The sequence below is a fragment of the Saimiri boliviensis genome, chromosome 2, assembly GCF_048565385.1.
Source record: "Saimiri boliviensis isolate mSaiBol1 chromosome 2, mSaiBol1.pri, whole genome shotgun sequence".
NCBI classification, from domain to species: Eukaryota; Metazoa; Chordata; class Mammalia; order Primates; family Cebidae; genus Saimiri; species Saimiri boliviensis.
This window is the reverse complement of record NC_133450.1, coordinates 98,595,253-98,620,028: the sequence shown is the minus strand read 5'-3', so window position 1 is coordinate 98,620,028 and position 24,776 is coordinate 98,595,253. Positions and strand designations below refer to the sequence as shown.

Here is a 24,776-nt window from a genome sequence, read left to right as displayed (position 1 = left end):
CTCTAGAATATAAATTAATTGAACACACACAGTTAAAATGCATATATTCAAGCCACTTTTGGTCTCAATCTCCATGAATTGTTGTATCCACCCTGTTAACAGAGGCATGTGAAAATTTATTCTGAGGATTAAAATTTTTCTCCTTCATGAGGCTTTGGATTATTGCTCAGAATTTCCTTTGGTTATGAAGTGGAAGTTTTTTTGTTCTTGGAAAAAACTTCTTATGTAGTGGAAGTATTTTCCTCTTGGGTACATGGTTCTCACATCGGGTTTTCATAAAAATCACACAGGGACTTATTAGAAATGCAGACTCTCCCATATTCAAGCCAGAGCTTTGGAATCAATAGATCTGAAACAGGACCTAGGAATCTGCTTTTAATTAGCATTTTAGGTGATTGGAAAGCAGATGGTCTTTAGATGTTACTTTGAGAAATACTATGTTAGATTACTTACATTTGATAGAAACATCTCAGATAGTTTACCAAGAAGTCATCAGGAAAGTGTCAACTCAAGTGATGGATTAGGAAAAGAAATACTAGAATCACTAGAGTATTCACTGGAAATTGTTATAGAAAAGAAATAGTGGAATTCTGGAATCTTATCCTGATGTTCTGAAATGCTTTACTACTCAGATTTTTCTTTGCTCTAAAGTATATATGACATAAATGACTTAGAAAACATAGTATATGGAGTAGGAGATAGAGGTTTTGGCAAAGATGTTAGCCCTGTCAGTCTTAATTCCGTTTCATTACCAGTATCTAGTAGAATGCCTAACACTTAGTAGGCAGTTAGTGACAGCAATGGTAGCGAACATCATTAAGATAATGTCATATGAAATAGGTGCTATAATCCTCATTTTACATATTAAAATGTAGAGCTAGTAGATGACTGAGCCAGGATTCCAGTTCTGTCAGTTTGAGTTCAGATTCCTTTATCTTCACCACTATCCTGTCTCTTTGTTGAATGGTTAATACCTTCTGTATTATATTATAGAACTACAGTTTCAAGGCATATTCATCTACGTTATTGCATTTAATCTTTCAACCTTTTAAGTAATTATGTGTCTTAGGACCTTTTATCACTTTTTTGCGGATGAAAAAGTAACTCAGAGGTAAGTTAAATGATTTGGTGAAAGTCATGTATTTGGTAAGTAAAAGGACTGAAATTAGAACCTGGGTTTTTTTTCCCTAATTTATTTTCTATAACATGATATTGTAGAACGTTTTTATGAGAGAATTGGGTGGGATGTGAGGATAATAGAGAAAACAGAGCCTCATAGTAATCAGAGGTCTCTCATGAGAAAAATGACAGCTTAAAGAAGAAGACAGATAACTGACCTTATCTAGCTAAATAGGTATTTTTCAGACAAGTTAGAAAGAAAAAGGCATCAAGGTAAGCAATCCAGAGTGGGAACATACAGTGATTCCCAAGAAAAGAGCAAGAAAGATATTTGCAAAATCAGCTCGAGAGTTAAAATTTAGATAAGGACCCTAAGGACCATATTACAGGTAGTTTTTATCTTAGTAGCTAGAGACCTGTAGGTCTTACAGGGGCCATGAAGGCTGGAAAGAAGAAAAGCATCTCTGCTGACTAGTAGAATTGAAGGTGGTGTTTGAAGACTATACCCAGAGATAACAACTGGAAAGTGAGTCTCTGAGTAAAACTGAGCATCCTACCACCTGTACCTAAATCTACCCTTAAGACATGTGAATAAACTGAAGCATATAAAAGTCATTTCTTGGCTGGGTGCAGTGGCTCACAACTGTAATTCCAGCACTTTGGGAGGCTGAGGCAGGCAGATGAGATTAGGAGATCGAGACCATCCTGGCCAACATGGTGAAACCCTGTCTCCACTAAAATACAAAAAATTAGCTGGGTGTGGCATGCTCCTATAGTCCCAGCTACTCAGGAGGCTGGGCCAGGGGAATTGCTTGAACCCTTTGAACCTGGGAGGTAGAGGTTGCAGTGAGCAGAGATTGTGCCACTGCACTCCAGGCTGGCAACAGAGCAAGACTCTGTCTCAAAAAAAAAAATAATAATAATAACAATAATCAATTCTTCCCAAATAGGCATTATTATTATTAATCATTGGAATGTATAAGGAATCTGAGAGTCAGAGAGCATAAGCGATTTGCCAGAAGTACCATAGTTTCTAGGTTGTAGATCTAGTATTCAAATTCAGAGTTGTTTGCTTCCACAGTCCATGTGATTAGGACAGGGAATAGTATGCCAAAAAGTACCAAGACAGGCTTATCTAGGATTAAGCTGATATAAGAAATCAGTGCTCTGTAAACTTGATCACTTGAACTAGAGAAGTAGGCAAAGAATGTGCTAATGTGGAAAATAAATGGGACAGATGAGTATCAGAAACAGTAGCCCAGAAAGCAGTCTTTCACTGCTGGGCTAGAGCTTAAGTACTACCAGAAACAAAACAGAAATGCATACTTTGTTTGTTTGTTTTTGTCAAAGTTGCTTAAAAACTTGGGATACCAGTTTTCTTTTCTTTTCTTTTTTTTTTTTTTTTTTTGAGACGGAGTTTCGCTCTTGTTACCCAGGCTGGAGTGCAATGGCACGATCTCGGCTCACCGCAATCTCCACCTCTTGGGTTCAGGCAATTCTCCTGCCTCAGCCTCCTGAGTAGCTGGGATTACAGGCACGTGCCACCATGCCCAGCTAATTTTTTGTATTTTTAGTAGAGACGGGGTTTCACCATGTTGACCAGGATGGTCTCGATCTCTTGACCTCGTGATCCACCCGCCTCAGCCTCCCAAAGTGCTGGGATTACAGGCTTGAGCCACCGTGCCCGGCGGGATACCAGTTTTCTACAGTGTAGAAACAGAAACAGATAGTGAAAATTGCTTTAGAAAAATAGTATCTGCACTAAAGTATCAGCTTTGATTGCCTTTAAAAAGAACTATCTTAGCTTCACAGTAAGTGTAGTAACTGTCCATTTTTTAAACAAGCATTTGTAGAAAATTAATTTTTACATTTCTGTTTTTGAGGAAAGATTTAAAACGATCTTGACTGTACTATAGTTACCTTATGATCTTCTTTCTTTTCCAATTGTCTATATTCTATTTTTCTTGAAATGAGACTGTTTATCCCTTTTTACCTACCTCAATTTCTAAGTCTCCTAAAAAATTCTACTGGGTCTTGGCTGAACATGGTGGCTCATATCTATAATAAATACTGTTGAGGTCAGGAGTTTGAGTCCAGCCTGGCCAGGCCAACATGGTGAAACCCTATCTCTAAAACAAAAAGAAAAAAAAAAAATTAGCTGGCCATGGTGGTGCAAGCCTGTAATTGCAGCTAATAGGGAGGCTGTGGCAAGAGAATCACTTCAACCTGAGAGGGGAGGTTGCAGTGAGCCAAGATCGCACCGCTCTACTCCAGCCTGGGTGACAGAATGAGATTTCATCTCAAAAAAAAAAAAAAAAAAAAAAAATTCTACTTGGTCATACATGTACTGTAGGATAGATACTATATATAAGACATGTACTGTAGATTTTCCTTCCCTACATTTTTTAAACTTAATTTGCCTTCCTTGCATCTTTTCAAATACACTTTTCTTAGATATATGTATTTTTTATACTTAACATCTGCTTGCCTTGTCTTGATGACTCATGGGTTACACCTTTGCTCCATTTCAGACTCTAGAGTCTTTATTATCTTTAGAATCAGTGGTTACAGTATAAGCAGAACCTATGATCACCAGGGAAATGATCCATTGTGTGGTACTTCCAGTCATAAAAAAATATTTTAGATTTGAAGGATCTTCCTCTTTTACATAAAAATGTCTTATGAAACATATATGTATACAAAAGAACATATAAAACACATATGTTCAGTTAAAAAAAAAAAGAATAACAAGCACCTATGCCCCCAAGCTGAAGAAATAGAACATTATCAATATTTTGTCACTCCTTGTGTGCCTTTCCTTAAGAATGACCTGGTTTTTTCATTTTTGTTTTTGTCTTTGCTTTTGTTTTTTAGACAGAGTCTTGCTCAGTCGCCCAGGCTGGAGTGCAGTGATGTGATCTTGGTTCACTGCAACCTCCGCCTCCCAGGTTCAAGTGATTTTCCTGACTCAGCCTCCCAAGCAGCTGGGATTACAGGTGCCTGCCACCACACCCAGATAACTGTTGTATTTTTAGTAGAGACAGGGTTTCACCAGGTGGTCAGGCTGATCTCAAACTTCTGACCTCAGGTGATCCACCCGCCTCAGCCCCCCAAAAGTGCTGGGATTACAGGCGTGAGCCACTGTGCCTGGCCAGGACAACCCGTTCTTATCCCTCTCCAAAGGTAAACACTTTCACTAATTTGACATTTCTAATTCCCTTGATAATTTTTACAGTTTAGCTATAAATAAATAGATATCCCTAAAAATATATATTACTTAGTTTTACATTAAAGAACCTAATATAAAGGGAATCTATAGTATGCATTTTTCCACAAGATATTTTGTTCACTCCACATCCTTAATTTAACCGTGCTTGGTATTATGATAGATATGAAATGGTATCTCACTGTGGTTTCAATCTGCATTTTACTGATTACCAGTAAGGTGTGAGCATATATTTATTGTCCATTCATATTTCCTCCTCAGTACCTGTTTGTTCTTTGCCCATTTCAAAATTAGGTTACCTTCTTCTTCTTGCTTTGTAAGAGGCTTTTTTTTTTTTTTTTTTTTTTTTTAACATATTTTTCACTTAAGTCCTCTGCTGATTGTCTTACAGATCTCTTTTACATCTTTGTGCATGACTTTGATCTCTATGGTATATTTTAGTAAATAGACATTATGTATTTAAATGTAGTCAATTTAAACAATATTTTCCTTTATGGTTTGTACTTTTTAAATTAAAAAAAAATCTTACCTCAAAGTTATAAAACAGTCTTCTATATTATCTGATTTAAATACACTTACTACCCTTTTTTTTCCAGTTTTTAAAATTTGTGGTAAAATACACATAACATAATTTTACCATCATAACCATTTTTAGTATACAATTCCATGATACTCATACACAAAAAAATACTGTTGTGTAGCTATCACCACCATTTATCTCCAGAACTCTTCATCTTGCAAAACTGAAACTGTGCTCATTAAACAGTAACTCCTCATCCCTCCTGCTCACAGCTACTAGCAGCCACCATTCTACTTTCTTTCACTGTGGTTTTGACTACTATCTGTATCTCATGTAAGTGGAATGATACAGTTTTGTTTTTGTGGGTGGTTTATTTCACGTAGGAAAATGTCCTAAAGGTTCATCCATATCATAGAATATATCACAACTTCCTTCTTGTTTAAGGCTGAATGGCATTACATTGTATGTGTACACCACATTTTAAAAATCTGTTCATCTGTTGACAGACACTGGGTTGTTGTCATATTTTGGCTATTGTGAATAATGAGTCTACGAACATGAGTGTGCAAGTATTGCTTTGAGACACTGCTTTCAATTCTTTTGGGTATATACCCAGAAGTGGAATTGCTGGATCATATGGTAATTCTATTTCTAATATTTTGAGGAACTGTCATATTGTTTTCCACAGAGGCAGTACCATTTTATGTTCTCATCAACAGTGCACACAGGTTTAAATTTTTTCAAATCCTCACCAACACTTGTTCTGTTCTGTTTTTTTAAAAATACTTATCATTCAGCCATGCATGGTGGCTGACGCCTGTAACCCCAGCACTTTCGAAGGCCAACATGGGCAGATCACCTGAAGTCAGGAGTTCGAGACCAGCCTGGCCAACACAGTGAAACCCTGTCTCTACTAAAAATGCAAAAATTGGCCAGGCGTGGTGACAGGCACCTGTAATCACAGCTCCTTGGGAGGCTGAGGCAGGAGAATGGCTTGAACCTGGGAGGCAGAGGTTGCAGTAAGCCAAGATCGCACCATTGCACTCCAGCCTGGGAGACAAGAGTGAGAATTTGCCTCAAAAAAAAAAAAAAAAAAAAAAAAAAGTTGTCATTCTAATGGATGGGATATCATATATCATTGTAGTTTTGATTTGCAATGAATACTCTGATTTCTCTTGTGACTTTTTTTTTTTGATCTTTTGTTGTTTAAGAATGTGTTGTTGGCTGGGCTTGGTGGCTCAGCCTGTAATCCCAGCACTTTGGGAGGCTGAGGCAGGTGGATTACCTGAGCTCAGGAGTTCAAGACCAGCCTGGGCAATATAGTGAAACCCAGTCTCTACTAAAATACCAAAAATTAGCTGGGCATGGAGGCATGTGCCTGCAGTTGCAGCTACTCTGAAGGCTGAGGCAGGAGAATTGCAAGAACCCGGGAGGCGGAGGTTGCAGTGAGCTGAGATCGAGCCACTGCACTCCAACCTAGGCAACAGAGCAAGACTCAGTCTCAAAAAAAAAAAAAAAAAGAATGTGTTCTTTAATTGCCACAAATTTGTGAATTTTCCAGTTTTCCATTCTATTACTGATTTCCAACTTCATCCCATTATGGTTGAAGAAAATGTTTAGTATTATATCTCTTTTTTAAATGCATTGAGACTTAATCTGTGGCTTCCCTTATAGTCAATCTAGAGAATGTCCCAGGTGCACATGAGAAAAATATGTATTCTAATGTTGTTGGTTAGAGTGTCTATATTTGTCTGTTGGCGTATTGTGTTGTTCAAGTTCTCTATTTCTTTGCATGTCCTTATTTCCTTTTTGTTTCTTTGTTTTATTTATTATTGAGAGTGGGATATTGAATTCCCCAACTCTTAGTATAGAACTATTTCTTCTTTCAGTTTTGTCAACTTTTGCTTCATATATTTTGATACAGTGTTTCTAGGTACATATATTTTTTTCATTGTTATATATTCAAATACTGTACTCAAACTTTTATCAGTATATGATGTCCTAGCCAAGGATGGTGGTATGCGCCTCTAGTCCCAGCTATTCCAGAGGCTGAGGCAGGAGGATTGCTTGAGCCCAGGAGTTTGAGGCTGTAATGTGCTATGATTGTCCCTGTGACTAGCTACTGTACTCTAGCCTGGAAAACATAGCAAAATATTGTCTCTAAAAAAACCAGTCCTTTGTTTTCTGTTAACTTTTTTTTTAAAGGCTATCTTTTCTGATATTAGTATTGCTACTCTCTTTTGGTTTATATTTACATGAAATATCTTTTTCTACCCTACCACTTTCAATCTGCTTGTGTCTTTGGATCTAAAAGAAAGCTCTTATAGACAGCATATAGTTGGATTATGTTTTAAAATCCATTCTGTCAATCTCTGCCTTTTGATTGGAGGATTTATATCTGTTTACATTTGAAGTAATTACTGATAAGGTGTGACTTCTTTTGTTTGTTTTGCTATTTGTTTTCTATGTGTCTTGTGGCTTTTTTGTCTCTCATTTCCTGCATTACTGCATGTTACTCTCTGTTGCGTTCAGTTGATTTTTATAGTGTAGTGTTTTAATTCCCTTATTTCCCTTTGTGTACATTTTTCTATCTATTTTTTGTGGTTACCATGGAGATTACATTTAACATTCTAAAGTTGTAATACTGTAATTTGAATTTATACCAGTTTGATTTTAATAACATACAAAAATTCTTCTCCTTTGCATGTCTGTCCTCACCCCTTTCAGTTACTGCTCTCATAAAATTATACATATTATGGGTCCATAAAACATAAACTAGTAATTGTTTTTTAAAATACATTAGTTTCTCAGCCAGGCATAGTGGCTCATGCCTGTATATATCCACACTTTGGGAGGATGAGGTGGGAGGATTGCTCAAGCCCTGGAGTTCAAGACCAAGAATTTGGGTCAACATGGCAAAACCCTGTCTCCACACACACACAAAAAATACAAAAATTAGCCAGGCATGGTGGTTTATGCCTGTATCCCTAGCTTCTCAGGAGGCTGAATTAGATTACTTGGACCCAGGAAGTTGAGGCCTCATTGAGCCATCATGCTGCTGTACTCTATCCTGGGAAACAGAGAAAGACTTTGTCTCAAAAAATAAAGAAAGAAAAGAATATATTAGTTTCTTAAATTGTATGGAAAACAAAATATGGAATTACAGACCAAAATTATAATAATTATTAGCTTTTCTTTTTTAGACATAATTTTTTAAAAAAAGTATTAGTCTCTTTTTTTTCCTTGGGGGAGGGAAGAAGAGGGGGCCAAAAGTTTTAGTCTCCTAAACCATATGGAATACCAAAGATGAAATTACAAACTGTTGTTAAAATAATACTAGCTTTAATAATTACCCATGTATTTACCTTTACTGAGATTTTTATTTCTTCATATGGCTTCAAGTTACTGTGTACTGTCCTTTCATTTCAACATGCAGGACTGACTATCTTTAGCATTTCTTGCAAGGCAGGTGTAGTGGTAACAAACTCCAGCTTTTGTTTATCTGGGGATGTCTTCATTTCTTCCTCATTTTGAGGGATAGGGCTGCTGGATATAGGATTTTAGTTGAGAGGGTTTTTTTTTTTTTTTCTTTCAGCACTTAGACTATGTCTGCCCACTTCCTTTTTACTTCTGAAGTTTCTGATAAGAACTTTGTTGATAATCTTATTAATAATCCTTATATGTGATGTGTCACTTCTCTCTCATTGTTTTCAACTTTTTCTCATTGTCTTTGGCCTTTGACAGTTTGATTGTCTTTGGCCTTTGACAGTTTGATTATAATGTGTCTCAATGTGGATATCTTTGAGTTCATTCTGCTTGGAATTTGTTGATCTTCTCAGATGTTTATATTTATCTTTCATCAAACTTGGGAAGTTTTCAGCTATTATTCTGCAAATAATCTCTCTGTCATTTTCTCTTTTTTTCTTCTTCTTCTTCTGGAACTACTGCAATGTATATGTTGAGTCATTTCATGGTATCCCACAGGTCCCTTAAGCTCTATTCACTTTTCTTCAATCTTTGTTCTTTCTATTCTTCGATGACTTCAGTTGGCCGATCTTCAGATTTGCTGGTTTTTTTCTTCTGTCTGCTCAAATCTGTCTTTGACTCCCTCTAGTGAATTTTTCATTTCGATTATTATATTTTTAAGCTTCTTTTTTTTCTTCTTTTAAAGATAGGATCTCACTCTGTTGCCTAGGCTGGAGTATAGTGGTATGATCAGAGCTCAATGCAGCCCCAAAATCCTGTCCACAAGTGACCTCCCACTTCACCTTCCCAAAGTACTTGAATTACAGGTGTGAACCACCTTGCTCAGCCTGGAATTTCTTTTTGATTTATTTTTAGATTTCCTATCTTTTTATTAAAATTTCTATTTTGTTTGTATATAATTTTCCTGACTTTTTCTATGTCTTCTTCTGATTCTTTGAGTATTTATAAGACAGTGCTTTTAAGTAATTGTCTAGTAGGGCTGCCATGTTGTCTTTAGGACAGTGTCTGTTTTATTTTTTCCTTTAAATGGCCAATATGTTGTTATTTTTTTGTATACTTTGTGATTTGTTGAAATCTGGACATTTGAATCTAATAATATGGTAACTCTGGAAGTCAGAATTTTCCTCTGTCCCAGGGTTTGCTATTTTTTTCTTTCTTTCTTTCTTTTTTTTTGAGGCGGAGTTTCACTCTTGTTACCCAGGCTGGAGTGCAATGGCGCGATCTCGGCTCACCGCAACCTCCGCCTCCTGGGTTCAGGCAATTCTCCTGTCTCAGCCTCCTGAGTAGTTGGGATTACAGGCACACGCCACTATGCCCAGCTAATTTTTTGTATTTTTAGTAGAGACGGGGTTTCACCATGTTGACCAGGATGGTCTCGATCTCTTGACCTTGTGATCTACCCGCCTTGGCCTCCCAAAGTGCTGGGATTACAGGCTATTTTTTTCTTTCTATGTTAATTGTAGGCTGTCTCCATGTCAAGGATCAGCCTGAGATGTAAACTTAAGGTCTTCACAGGTCTTTTCTGAGCCTGTGCCTTTCCTGGTCATATGCAGTAACTAATTTCCCCTGTGTATGCAGTTGCCTTTGAATGTCCTAGTCTTTAGTGTCTGGTTCCCAAAAGGTGGGAAAGAGAACAATGAAGGGGTAAAAATAAAGGAAACTGCCTGTTAAGTCTCCTGGAAGTCACTTGAGCTAGAGTGGGAGGGGCTTCCAACAATGAGAGGTGGGGCATTCAACAAGGACAGCTCACCTGTGTCTGAACCTCCATAATCAAAAGCAGCAATTATCAGTCAGAATATAGATCCCCAAATTTTGGGGACAGGGTTCATATTCCCACTCTGGCTCCCACAACCTGCATTCAAGCCGCTCCAGAAACACATTCATTGCTGCCTGCCATGGGACTGGGAGATATAGGATATGTAGCTGCTGCTGAGCTAAGAGCTAAAATTGACTGAAATTAACTGCAGTTTACTGTCCAAGCTTATCCCTAGAAGCTTCAAGTCTTCAGTAGATTCCAGAGTTCTTCCCAGAACTCTTCCCAGTCTCACTTCATCAGATTTCTCCTTTATTCATAATTATTAGTTTTTAAAAATCATCTCTGGATATTGAATTTTAACAAGTGCCTTCCCTGCATTCTTTCAAATAATTGTATGGTTTTCCTTTTCTAGTTTGTTATTATGTTTAGTTAGATTAATAGATCTTTTATATTAAAGTGATCTTGCATTTCTAGAATAAATTAAGGCTAGTCTCACTGTATTTCCTTTTTTAATACATTACTAGGTTTGCTAATCTTTCGATTATGATATTTGCAAGTATGTTTACAACTAAATTTCTTTTTTTGACTATTACAAAAGTTTAAAAGACCAGAAGTCTAATACGAAAATGTACATGACATTATTTTTATATCATAGTAAAACAGGCCCTTTGGAGAGGGGACATGGATTTCTCTGCTGAACAGTAATTATTTATACTCAATCCAAGGCTTCTAACATAATAATACTATTTCCTCATATTACCACCATTCCAATATTGTTCTGTTGTCCACTAGTTGCCATCTCCATACATTCATCTATCACAAGATTCATCAAAGGATCAAATCCCCACAATATTCCTTGGACATGTCTGCCACCATTTAATTTCAATTATAACTTCTTGTCCATAAATTTTTTTAACTCCAAAGGGTGAACATTGCTCATGATGTCTTCTCCATGGGCTCACAGATCACTAAATTTCCTTTCTTGTACTTTATCTGACTTTGATATCAAGGTATCGAGGTTATACTAACTTTATAAAATGAGCTGGGGAGGGATAACATGGGGAGAATTGCCAGATATAGGTGATGGGGAGGAAGGCAGCAAACCACATTGCCATGTGTGTACCTGTGCAACAATCCTGCATGTTCTTCACATGTACCCCAAAACCTAAAATGCAATAAAATATATTTTTTAAAATGAGTAGGGGACATTTCTAGTTTTAAAAAAAATCTTTTTAAGAATTCATGTAAGATTAGGATGATCTAGTTTGAGAAAACTGGTCTGTTAAACCTCCTGGACCTGCTATATAAGATTTTGAAGTGTTTATTCAATTTGTTTTGGTTATAGAATAATCAAAGTTTTCTGTTTCTTCTTGAGTCAGTTTTAGTAATTTACATTTTTCTTGAAATCTATTTCATCACGTTGGCATAAGGTTATTCTAAGTTTTCTGTTATTTTATCTGCTTGATTTTGTTTATGTGTATCTTCCTTAGTATATTTTAATCGTGATTTCTCCTTTTTCTTTTCTATTTATTTAATTTCTGTGCATCTCTATTATTTTCTTATACTTTCTTTTAGTTTATTCTATATTTTATTCTTTGTAACTTAAGAAGTTGACTACCAATACTTAAGAAGTTGGATAATGAGCTCATACATTTTCAGCTTTTCTTCTTTTTCTGATGTATACATTTAAGAGTATTTTTTCTACATAACAATTTTGCTGTATCCTATATATGTTGATATGTGGTAGATTTATTCTTGTTCAGTTTTAAGTATTTTAAGTGTCATATTAGTCTATTCTCACTGTGAGGCTTAATTGACTCACAGTTCTGCATGGCTGGGGAAGCCTTAGGAAACTTAAAATCATGGCATAAGGGGAAGCAAACACATCCTTCTTCACACGGCAGCAGGAGAGAGAAGTGCAGAGCTAATAGGGGAAAAGCCACTTATAAAACTATCAGATCTCATGAGAACTCACTCACTGTCATGGGAACAGCATGGGGGAGCCACCCCTATGATCTAATCACCTCCCACGAGATCCTACCCACAACACATGGGAATTACGACTTGGGTTACAGTTCAAGATGATATTTGGGTGAGGACACAGAGGCAGACCATATCAGTGTCCATAATATTTTTTTACCCATGAATGTAGAAAAAGTATGGATTTTTCTAAATTAACATTTTGCTGTCAATTTCATACTTAATTTTATTCTAATCAGAATATATGTTGCTTAGCACCACTTTCTATGGTGATGAAAATGTTTTGTATCTGCACCATCCAGTATGTAGTCACTAGTCATATGTGGCTGTTGAGCACTTAAAATGAGGCAAGTGAGAGTGAGGACTAAATACTTAATTTAATTTTTGATTGATTTAAATAGTCACATATGGCTACTGACTACAATATTGAGCAGTTCATGCTTATAGAACACCCATGCTTTTAACTTTGTTGAAATTTGATTTATGTCCTAATGCATTTTTAGTTTTTATAAATATTCCATGTGCATTTGAAAAGCATTTCATGTTTTCTGACTTTAGATGCAGTATGTGATATATGTCTGTTAGCGCAAACTTACTAAATGCATTGTTAATATCTTCTATCCTCTGATTTTGGACTGCTTGATCTACCAAATACTGATATCTGATAGATACTTTAAAGTTTTCAGAGATGTTTTTAAAAAAACATGAAGTGGCTATGTCCATTTCCCCTTCTGTTCTGTGTATTTTGCCCATAGACCTTTGAGCTATGTTAAGTGCACACGAATGTGGAATTGTTATGTCTTCCTAATGAGTTTAACCTTCTATTTTTATGCCACAGACCTCTTTATCTCTCATGATACTTTCTGCCCCAAAGTCCATTTTATCTGATATTGATGTAGATGCCTTATATTTCTTTTGCCTGTTTCATTTCTGGGACTACTGAGCCGGGGTAGCTGGGAAAGGAGGCTGACTTATAGCCATAAAATGAGTCACCTTGTCTACCTGATTACCTAGAGGCTTCTCAGCAGTGAATGCCCTTTGGTGAACATTCACCTGGGACTGAATATCCTTATACTCACTCCATGCCTGTTCCACACCTCTATCACATACTTCTTCCAAGTGCCTGATCATCTGATGGAAGTGTTAGCTACTGTCTATGGATTGGTGTAGTTCTGTGCCTTTGGCATGTACTGCAAGTCTCATGGCTGCTGTCAGTTCATCTATCCATTCTTTCTGTTAGAAGGCAATAATGGCTTTTCCTTCACCCTGTCTTTCAAATGTTATGAATCCTTTTCATTGGCAAAATCTAAAAGAGAGCTCTCCCCAAGCAGGGATTTTAAGAATTGTAGTGCCATAGTTTCACAGTCTCTGAAGTATATATCCAACCTCTGCAACATAGAGCACAGGTTAGAATGATGGAGATAGAATTGAGCATGACACAGACAAAATTCAGCAGAAAGAGTAATCATCCATTTTCAATATAGCTGACTCAAAGATGATTAAAGGACCAGGTAATTCTTTAGAAAGCAGTTGTGTCTAAAACTGACTTTTTTCAGTGACTATAAATGCATGTGTATTTGTTTTTCTTAGTGGGAATTATGCTTTCCATTTGCTTTTTTTTCTTAAAACATTTGAACATGTTTTCTTTTCTTTTTTTTTTTTGAGACGGAGTTTCGCTTTTGTTACCCAGGCTGGAGTGCAATGGCACGATCTCGGCTCACCGCAACCTCCGCCTCCTGGGTTCAGGCAATTCTCCTGCCTCAACCTCCTGAGTAGCTGAGATTACAGGCACGCGCCACCACGCCCAGCTAATTTTTTTGTATTTTAAGTAGAGACGGGGTTTCACCGTGTTGACCAGGATGGTCTCGATCTCCTGACCTCGTGATCCACCCGCCTCAGCCTCCCAAAGTGCTGGGATTACAGGCTTGAGCCACCGCGCCCGGCTTGAACATGTTTTCTTATGATTAGGTTTTTTTTTCTATATCATGATTTCGAATGGCTGCATATTTTGTATAATAGAGCTGTGACATAATTTATTTATAGTATCCTACAGTTAGGCATTTAGATTGTTTCCAATTTGTCGCTATGTAAATAATGCTGTTATGAACCTCTGTGTAAATAAATACACATGGAATTGTTTTATTAAACGGTATATGTTTTCCATTGTTTTCAGTACTGTGTGTGTGTATGTGTGTGTGTGTGTGTGTGTTAGCTTTTACAAGTTATGACAACTAAAAAGGTTATCTCTCTGGTCCTTGATTTAGGAAGGTTATTTATTTTAATCAGTTTGTCTTTAATTACTAGAAAGACTTAACTCCCCCCCATGTCTATTCGCCATTTGTATTTCTTTTTTTATTAGTGACTTTTTTACACACACACACACACTCTCTCTCTCTCTCTCTCTCTCTCTCTTTCTCTCGTGCGCATATGCACAGTGTACTCATCGTCATGTTGTTGTTCTTCTAGAAACATCTATTGAATGGTTTATGGAATTCTTTTGTGTCCAATATAAATAAACAGCTTGTTATATAAATGGCTGACTTAACTTCTTCCAAGGCCTTCATGTTGCAGGATCTGCATTAATCCTTTTAACTCTCTTCTTCAAGGCTACCATTAACATCAGAGCTATCTGAGAGTCTGTACAGAAGTGTTTTGAGAGATATTACATATAATATATCTCTACTGTTGCTCTAACATTCTTAAGATTCATCTTTATGAGTTAGTATTTTTTTGTTTCCTTATCTCTATTTGTCTCTATATAAACTCTTTTGCTGTTACTTTGGAAATCATTCCCAGTTTTTTTCATTCATCCAGTGTCTTTTATGTCATTCTCTTTAAATTCTGCTGCTAGGAAGAGACACAATCGTTTAAGAAAAAGTAATAGTTGCTTTTTAGTTGCCAAGAGATAGTTTCCTTGGTGTTATGTTTTTTCTCTATAATGGCTGCAATATACTCAAAGTTTGTCATCTTACTTAGTTTACGATGAAAAGAGAGTATAGACTTTTTTATTTTTTATTTTACAAAGCTTACAATTAAGAAAATTAGAGCCGGGTGAGGTGGCTCAAGCCTGTAATCCCAGCACTTTGGGAGGCCGAGGCGGGTGGATCACTAGGTCGAGAGATCGAGACCATCCTGGTCAACATGGTGAAACCCCGTCTCGACTAAAAATACAAAAAATTAGCTGGGCGTGGTGGCGCGTGCCTGTAATCCCAGCTACTCAGGAGGCTGAGGCAGGAGAATTGCCTGAACCCAGGAGGCAGAGGTTGCGGTGAGCTGAGATCGCACCATTGCACTCCAGCCTGGGTAACAAGAGTGAAACTCCGTCTCAAAAAAAAAGAAAATTAGAAATACACTTCTACAGCATTTCTAGTATATGAATATGATTATTCTGCACATTTGAAATTTTTGACGATTCCCTTTCTACATGTCAAAATTCAGTAGCTGAATGCCAGCTTCCAGTAACTCAGAACATCATATAGAATGAAAAAGTCCCCAAAGCCCCTATAGTGATATGAATATAAGACCAAGTATATAAAAAGGTGAAGTGATATACCGACTATCCTCAACTTATGATGGTTTGACTTGTGGGTTTTTAATTTTACAATGGTGTGAAAGTGATACATATTGAGTAGAAATCATACTTCAAGTACCCATGTAACCATTATTTTTTTCACTTTCAATATAGTATTCAATAAATTACATAAGATATTCAACACTCTATTATAAAATAGGCTTTGTGTTAGATTATCTTACCCAATTGTAGGCTAACGTGTTTTGAGGATGTTTAAGGCAGGGTAGGTTAAGCTATAATGTTGAGTAGGTTAGGTGTATCAAATGCATTTTCAATATATATTTTCAACTCACCATGGATTTATCAGGATGTAACCCTATTGCAGGTTGAGGACTATCTGTATAGTTGGTTCTTTCCTTGTGAGCTGCACATTTGTATTATCCATAGTAAAATGCTAATTTCAATCTGGTTTGCTTCTGACCTGTCTCCTGCCCCTGTCTTTTTAGAATTTGCATAGTATTCTGAGAATTATGAGTTTAATTCAGCAAAGCATATTTAAGAAAAAAGAAATCTGGGGCTGAGGAAACCTGGTAGGCATTCCAAAGGATTTTTGAATTAAAAAAATTTTTTTAGAGAAAAAGGGTCTCATTCTATCGCCTAGGTTGAAGTGCAGTGGCATGATCATAGATCACTGTAATCTGATACTTCTGGACCCAAGTGATCCTCCTGCCTCAGCCTCCCGAGGAGCTGGGACTACAGGCATGTACCACTATGCTTGGCTAATATTTTAATTTTTTTGTAAAGATGGCACCTTGCTATGTTGTTTAGGCTTGTCTCAAACTCCTGAGCTCAACCAGCCCTCTCGCCTCACCCTCTCAAAGTTCTGGGGTTATAGATGTGAGCTACCACACCTAGCCTATCTTAGATTAGCAAGGATATTTATTATGTAGATAATATATAGTTATGAATAATGAGTCAAGTGCATAACGTTTTTCTTAGTAATATTGGAGTCCAATAATTGCAGTTCAATATTTTTCAGTTATTTGTATTAAATTTATGTAAATAAATATTTATTGAGCATCTACTGTGTGTGAGCTTCTGTTTTAAGTTTTTAAGAAATGCAAAGATGAATAAGACAGTCTTTGCTCTCTAAATATTTTTACTCTAGTTTTCCAGTTTTGTTATTTTACAGAAACTAAAGTTTTTCTAAATAGTTTTTTAACAGCTTTATTGAAATTTAATTTATATTCCATACAATTCACCCATTTAAAGTGTACAATTAACTGGTTTTAGTATATTTGGTATATATAATTATAAAATTATTATAATTTTAGAGCATTTTCATTAGCTCTCAAAAGAAACCTTATACCTGTTGGCCGCCACCCTCCACGCCCTTCCTACTCCTCAGCTCTGGGTAACCACCAATCTACTTTCTGTTTCTATAAATTTGCCTAATTCTATACATTTCTATGTAAATAGAATCATACAATATGTGGCCCTGTTACTGGCTTCTTAACAGTGTTTTCAGGATTCATCCAATTGGATGAATGTATTGGTATTGCATTTCTTTTTATTGCTGAATAATATTTTATTCTATGGATATACCACATTTTATCTGTCCATTTATTAGTTGATAGACATTTAGATTGTAGCTTTTCTAAGTACTTTTATATGTAAATGTTGATTACTATAATTATATGTGTGGGCTGATGTTAATGATAGGTTTCTTTCTTAACTTTCAGTGGCATACAAACAATGACTATATATTCAGAAATATTCCACAAAGTCATTCTATTCTATTATTTATTTTTTCATTTAATAACAACTTATTTCTGTATTTTTAAAAGTCTCCATACCAAGAAGGAATATTTACTATGGTATTTTGAGTACATTGACAGAATGAGACTTCTTTCTATAAAGCATCTCAGTATTTGATACTGAGTGATAAACAAATATCACAACTCAGGTATTTATTTTATTTTGCAGCCTACTTAAGTCATACTTAAGACAGTCTTCCTCTTCATTAATTCCATGTGTAACTCTTCAAGATCCTTGAACATATAAAGTTCCAGAGTTATCTACCTAACCCACACCTAGTTTACAAAGGTAGAGAAGGAAAGGATAATCAGATACCAACATCCACTGAAGTCTTTTCCATTTCTTTCACCCATAATATCCATTCTGTTCCAAATCCTTTCAGATTTGTGCTCTTACTCTTCTTCCTGACCTGGCCCCTCATAACCTTTACAACCTGCTCCATGCATACTATACTCCTGGCTATTCCTTAAACATACCAAACACACTCTCCCACACACTTTTTTTTTTTCAGAGTTATATTTTACACACTGTATTATACCTTGAGTTATTTCTTATGATATATATTGGGCAATTGTTCCAAATGAATTTTCTCATTCTTTACAATTATATTTCACAAGAGGATGAACCATAATTTATTAATCAGTCTCTCATTGATGGACATTTACATAGCTTCTGGCGTTTTGCATATGTATTAGTATATCTGCAAATGAATTCTTTGAAATAGCATTGCTGGGTCAGGCATACATATATTTGTGTTTTTCATAGTTATTTGCCCAATTGCAGCCCAAAGGTGCTGTATCCATTTTAATTCCCACCTGCAGTATCTGCGAGTACAAGTTTATATCTGAACTCATGAAAAGAATTATTATACTTTTGATCTTTGTAAATCCAATATGTGAAAAAAATTATCAATATATTTTTTTGTTTTTATTTGTGTGACAGTAAATATCTTTTTATATGTGTGGAGTTATTTAATATTGTGGGTTTTGTCAATTGCTTATTTGTATCTTTTGTCCACTTTTCCTCCTCCAAACATAGGTCTATAATTTATTTGGAACTGGTTTTTGTGTATGGTAAGAGCTGAGGGTAATGGCTCATTTCCCCCACATATGAATATTTAGTTGATTTAGCATCATTTATTGAAAAGATCTCCTTTTCTTATTCATTGCAGTGGCACCTTTGTTGTAAATCAGATGATTGTATCTATGTGGGTCTGTAGTCTTTTCTATGGGTCTGTTGGTTTCTCCTTGTGACAACATCACTCTATCTTAATTACTGCAGATTTTCATTATCTATTGGTGTCTGTGAGTATAAGTTCCCCAATTTTGTTGCTCTTCAAGGTTCTATTTGTTATTCTTGGTTTCTTGCCTTTCCATACATGCTTATTAATTTGCATAATAAAATTTATGCAACAGAGTTTTAAACTTGTTAATTTGTATAAGAGAGATTGCTGAGAATTTGCTTTGGGTTATAATCAATCTATCAATCAATGGGGAGCATCAACACATTTACAATATAGCGTTTTCTAATCTGAGAACTGTATATCCCTCTTTCAGTAATGTTTTCTGTTTTTCTGTGGAGGTCTTAAATGTCTTTCATTAGATTTCAGTGGTATGTGGGAGCCAGCTCCTACTAGTTCATGAGAGCTGATCAGGTACATCTCTTCCTGGCTCCACATTCAGTAAATCACATTATGAGATTGGAGTGGGCTATGGTGGTAGTATTTATATCACAGAAGTTAGCAAATACTACAAATCAGGACTTTTTCCCCAACTACCCACTGCCACAAGCTGGTTGTTAAACATTTGCCAACATATCACTTAGGTTGATTACTAGATTATCAGGTTTCATAATGCTATGTAAATATATTTTCTCACTAAATATAATTGAGGTATAATCTATATACAGTAAAATTCACCCTTTTAATCTACTGCTCTGTGACTTGTGATAAATTTATACAGTCATGTTATGACTACCACAATCAATATTTAGAACTGTTCCAGGCCGGGCGTGGTGGCTCAAGCCTGTAATCCCAGCACTTTGGGAGGCCGAGGTGGGTGGATCACAAGGTCGAGAGATCAAGACCAACCTGATCAACATGGTGAAACCCCATCTCTACTAAAAATACAAAAAATTAGCTGGACATGGTGGCGCGTGCCTATAATCCCAGCTACTCAGAAGGCTGAGGCAGGAGAATTGCCTGAACCCAGGAGGTGGAGGTTGCGGTGAGCCGAGATTGCGCCATTGCACTCCAGCCTGGGTAACAAGAGCGAAACTCCGTCTCAAAAAAAAAAAAAAAAAAAAAAGAACTGTTCCATTACCCCAGATAATTTTATCTATCTCTTTAGAGTCAACTCTTCCCTCTACCCAACTCTTGACAAAGGCTCTGTTACCATTTCAGTCTGGCTTACTCCATTTAGGATAATTCATGTGTGATTCATCTGTATTGTGGAATAAATCAGTGGTTCATTCCTTTTATTGCTGATTAACATTCCATTATACGTATTATCCATTCCCTAGTTAAAGGATATTTGGATGGTTCAGTTTTTAGCAAATATGAATAAAACTGCTATAAACATATTTGTGCACATTTGTTTCTGAACGTGAGTTTTCAGTGACTTCAGGAGAAAGCTTTCAGTATTTTAACAATAAGTGTAATATTAGCTATATTTGTAGATACCATTTATAAGATTAAGGCATTTTTCTTCTATTCCTGCTTTGCTGAGACGTTTTTGGTTTTGCTTTTTTTCTTTAATCAGGAATGACTTTTACATTTCATACCTACTTTTATGCATCTACTGAAATAATCATATGTCTGTGTCTGTTATGTAATGTGGTAAATTACATTGTCTTTGTTAAATTAACCTTGAATTCCTATAACAGATACCATGTGTATGTGATATTTTAAAAATTTATGTCTGGATTTGATTTGCTATATTTTGTTTAGAGCTTTTGAGTTTATCTTGATAAGAGATACTGGCTTATGATTTTCCTTTTTTATAATGTCCTTGTCAGTTCTTGGTATCAGAGTTAGTCTGATATTATAAAATAAGTTGGAATGTTTCCCTATTTTCTGTTTCTTACAAGTTTATATAAGATTGCTCTTAGTTGTTTTCTAAATGTTTAGAAGAGTTCACCAGGGAAGCTGAGCTTGGAGTTTCTTTTGCTGAAGGTTTTAAATTATGAATTTAATTTTTTTCCAGGTGTAACAGTATTCCTATTTTTTATTCATTTTATGTGGTTTTTTAATAAGTGATACTTTTAGTTTGTTCATTTCATCAGAGTTATCAAATTTAGTGTCGTAAAATTATTCATATCCCCATATTATTTTTAAAATATCTATACCTGTAGGATCTGTGGTTACATATCTGTTTATATCTAATATGAGTGATATGTGGATTTTTTCTCTTATTTTCTTTGATCTGTCTTAGATTTTTAAGTTAATCTCATTGATCCTGATTTCTAGTTCATTTATTTCTGATCATTATTTCCTACCTTTTCTTGTCTTTGAATCTAATTTGGTATTGTTTTTGTTTCTTAACATAGATACTAGTTTATGATTTTTTCAAACATTCTTACTACTTTTTGCATTTCAAGGTGTAAGTTTCCGCTAAGCAAGTTTTTATGTCATATTTTTAATATTTCAGTATAAATAAGATGCTACACCCTAACATATTGATTCAATATTTATATGAAAAGGGTCAAAACAGCCAAGACTGATGGTAATTAGAAGATAAGAGAACTTGTCCCATTAAAACATAATAAAGCAATGTTGGTGAATATGATATAATATTGATGTCATAGACAAATTGACAAATAGATCAGAACTTTCATCAGGTCATTTAGTTCACAGTATTTTCTAACTTTCATTAATTTCTTCTTTATTCCATAGGTTATTTAGATTTATTGCTTAATTTCCAAACATTGAAAGATTTTCTTAATTTTCTTGTTACTGATTTCTAGTTTAATTCCTTTATAATCAGATAAAATATTATTTATTATCTTAATTCTTTGAAGTTTATTGAGATCTGATTTATAAACCACTACAGAGGCTATTTAGTAAATGTTCTATATGAACTTAAAAAGAATGTGTGGTTCTGTAATTACTAGATGTCAGATAGGTAAGGCTGGCTAATGATGCTGTTCAAATCTTCTGCGTATTTACTGATTTTTGTCTGAATTTTAAGACAGTGAAAAGAAAATTCCTAGAAAGATAGAATGAACCAGAAGTATCTCAAGAAGAACTATCAAGCTTTATTGGTACTAATATAACAATAGCAATCATAACTATTAAAGAAATTGAAGTGACAGTTAAAAATAATCTCGCCAAGAAAACACCAGGTCCAGAAAGTTTTATAGGTGAGTTCTATCAAAATTTCAAAGAACTGTTCACTCCAATCTTTTATTACAAACTCTTTTTTTTTTTTTTTTTTTGTAAGACGAAGTCTCACTCTGTCACCCAGGCTGGAGTGCAGTGATGTGATCTCGGCTCACTGCAACCTCTGCCTTGTGGGTTCAAGTGATTCTCCTGCCTCAAACTCCTGAGTAGCTGGGACTACAAGCATGCACCACCATGCCCAGATGATTTTGTGTGTGTGTGTGTGTGTGTGTGTGGTTTTTTTTTTTTTTTTTTTTTTTTTAGTAGAGATGGGGTTTTACCATGCTGTCCAGCTGGTCTCAAACTCCTGACCTCAAGTGATCCACCCACCTCGGCCTCCCAAAGTGTTGGGATTACAGGCATAAGCTTCCATGCCCAGCTGCTAATTCATTTTATAAAGCTTGCATAACTGCATAACTTTTATAATAAAACCAACCATGGACAAAATAAGAAAGGAAAGTCACAGACAACTCACTTATGAATATATATGCACAATTCCTAAACAAAATTTTAACAAACTGAATCTAACATTATACTATACCCTGAGACTATTAGGTTTATATAAAAAATTCAATATATATTATTTGCTACATAGACATATTAATATTTCAGTATAAATAAGTGAAAAGCTCTATGATCACCTCAATAGATGCAGAAGAGATTCTTTGATAAAATCCATTATTTGTTTGTGATTTTTAAAAACTCTTAGTAAACTAGACATAGACTTTCCTTAATCTGATATGATAAAATGTATCTACTAAGCCAAGCCAAACAAAACTGTAACAAAAATAACCCCAAATAGGAAAATACTGGAGACACTCCCTTTAAAATCAGGAAGTTATGCCTGCTGAAATAAAAACTTATGCCTATTATCACCCCCTCTATTCAACATTATGCTGAATGTCTAATAATTTAAGAAAAAGAAAAGACATACATAAAGATTTAAAAGTTGGAAACTGTCATTATTTGGAAATTGTATTTCTGTTTCTATGTTAAAAAACCCAAAAGTATCTAATAAGTTTTACAAGAAATAGTAAAGTTTAGCAAATGCTTCAATATATGCCAGCACATTAAAGTGAATTGTAGTTCTTTATCCAAACAACAACTAGAAAATATATTAAAGCAACAACAAATAAACCAGTCATAGTTGGCAACAAAAACCACAGTGCACCCGGGACTCAATGTCATAAACCTCTTCCTACTCCCCCAAATTATAAAAACATTACTGAAGGGGATTAAAGACCAAAAATAGATGGAGAGATAGATCATGTTTATGCATTGGAAGACTTAGCACCATCAAGGTATTGATTCCTTTCAAATTGATCTATAAATTTGAGATAACTTCAATAAAGAGTTCAACTAACAGATAGATTTTAATATTTTTATGGAAAGGGTTAAAAAGCCAAGACTAATAATATTTAGAAGGATAAGTGGTATTTGCCATACTATAGTCAATAACATTTTATAAAGCTATTTTGATTAGGATTGTGTAACATTGATACTGATATAGACAAATTGATGAATGGATCAGAACTGAGCTCAGAAATGAGTGTGTGTGTAAGAATTTTTACTTGTGACAAAGATCTTATGGCAGACCACTTGATGAAAGAAGGGGCTTTGATAGAGCTCTGAAAACATTCGTTTCTCATATTTTAAAAAGTTGGCTTTCTATCTTCCACCCTACAGATAACACCTTCTGATGGACTAGAAACTTTAATATCAAAAGCAAACTTGAAAACTTACAAAAGGCCGGGCACGGTGGCCCATGCTTGCACCTTGGGAGGCCAAGGCAGGTGGATCACTTGAGTCCAGGAGTTTCAGACTGGCCTGAGCAACATGGCAACATCCCATCTCTACAAAAAATACAGAAATTAGCAGGACTTGGTGGTGGCACATGCTTATAGTCCCAGCTACTTGGGAGGTTGAGGTGGGAGGATCAATTAAGCTCAGGAGGTGGAGGTTGCAGTGAGCTGATATCACACCACTGCACTCCAGCTTGGGTAAGAGAGTGAGACCCTGTCTCAAAAAACAAAAAACAAATAAACTTAGAAGAATGTATGTGACTATCTTTCAGATCTTATATAGGGAATCACTTCTTAAACATGGCATATGAAATGTTAACCATAAAGAAAACATTAATACAATTGATTACATTAAAGTTAAGAATGCCTTTTCATCAATTATAGCTTAAGGAAAATGAAAAGGCGAGCTCTTAGAAACTAGAAGACTTTTGCTATGCATATAACAAAGGACTAGCATTCAAAAATACTTAAAGAACCACAAATCTGTAAGAAAAAGACAAACTACCTAATAGAAAAATGGATAAAAGGAGATACTTACCAGCAATTAGATAAATGTATATCAAGACCACAGCGAGATACCATTTTATACCTCTGCCGTTGACAAAAATGAAGTCAGATAAAACCAAGTGTTAGAAAGGATATGGATCGATAGGGTGTTAAATTGCTGGTGGCAGTGAAACATTTATATAGCCACTTAGAAAAAGACAATTTTGCTTCATGCTTTAGAGTTTAATATTTGAAAGACTTACAGCCCAGAAATTCCATTTCTATGTGCATTCTCAAGTACCTTTTGCATATGTGTAGTTTGTTACAAACTATTATTCCGTCTATAGAAAGTTATGGTGTCGTTTTCTGCCCCAAAGATTTTTCTCTATCCAAAATACTATGTCTATCTAGCATCTGAGATTCACATTTGTATACTCAGATCATAATTACATCATCGGCAAGGAGCGTCATCAAATAAAACATGTATTTGCTATTCTCAAAAAGGGCCTTTGTACTGAGGCTGAAATTAGGTGGTAGGTAGGACTATAATCAAACATAAATAAATAATAGTATTAATAACAGTCACTGTTTATTAAACATGTACTATTTGTCAGATTCTTCAATCTTTATTTCATGAAAACTGCTTTGTTTAGTCTTTACAAAGGCTTTCTGATATAGGTACCGTCATTAATCT

At 35.3% G+C, this 24,776-nt stretch overlaps 1 protein-coding gene and 1 pseudogene across 3 annotated transcripts in view; one reads left to right on the top strand and one right to left on the bottom strand.

Moving 5' to 3' along the window:
• Nucleotides 1-24,776, top strand: part of ATL1 (atlastin GTPase 1) — a 110,159-nt gene that overhangs the window by 30,594 nt on the left and 54,789 nt on the right. The window lies entirely within an intron of this gene.
• On the bottom strand, nt 10,823-11,047 carry LOC120363955 (small nuclear ribonucleoprotein G pseudogene; annotated as a pseudogene).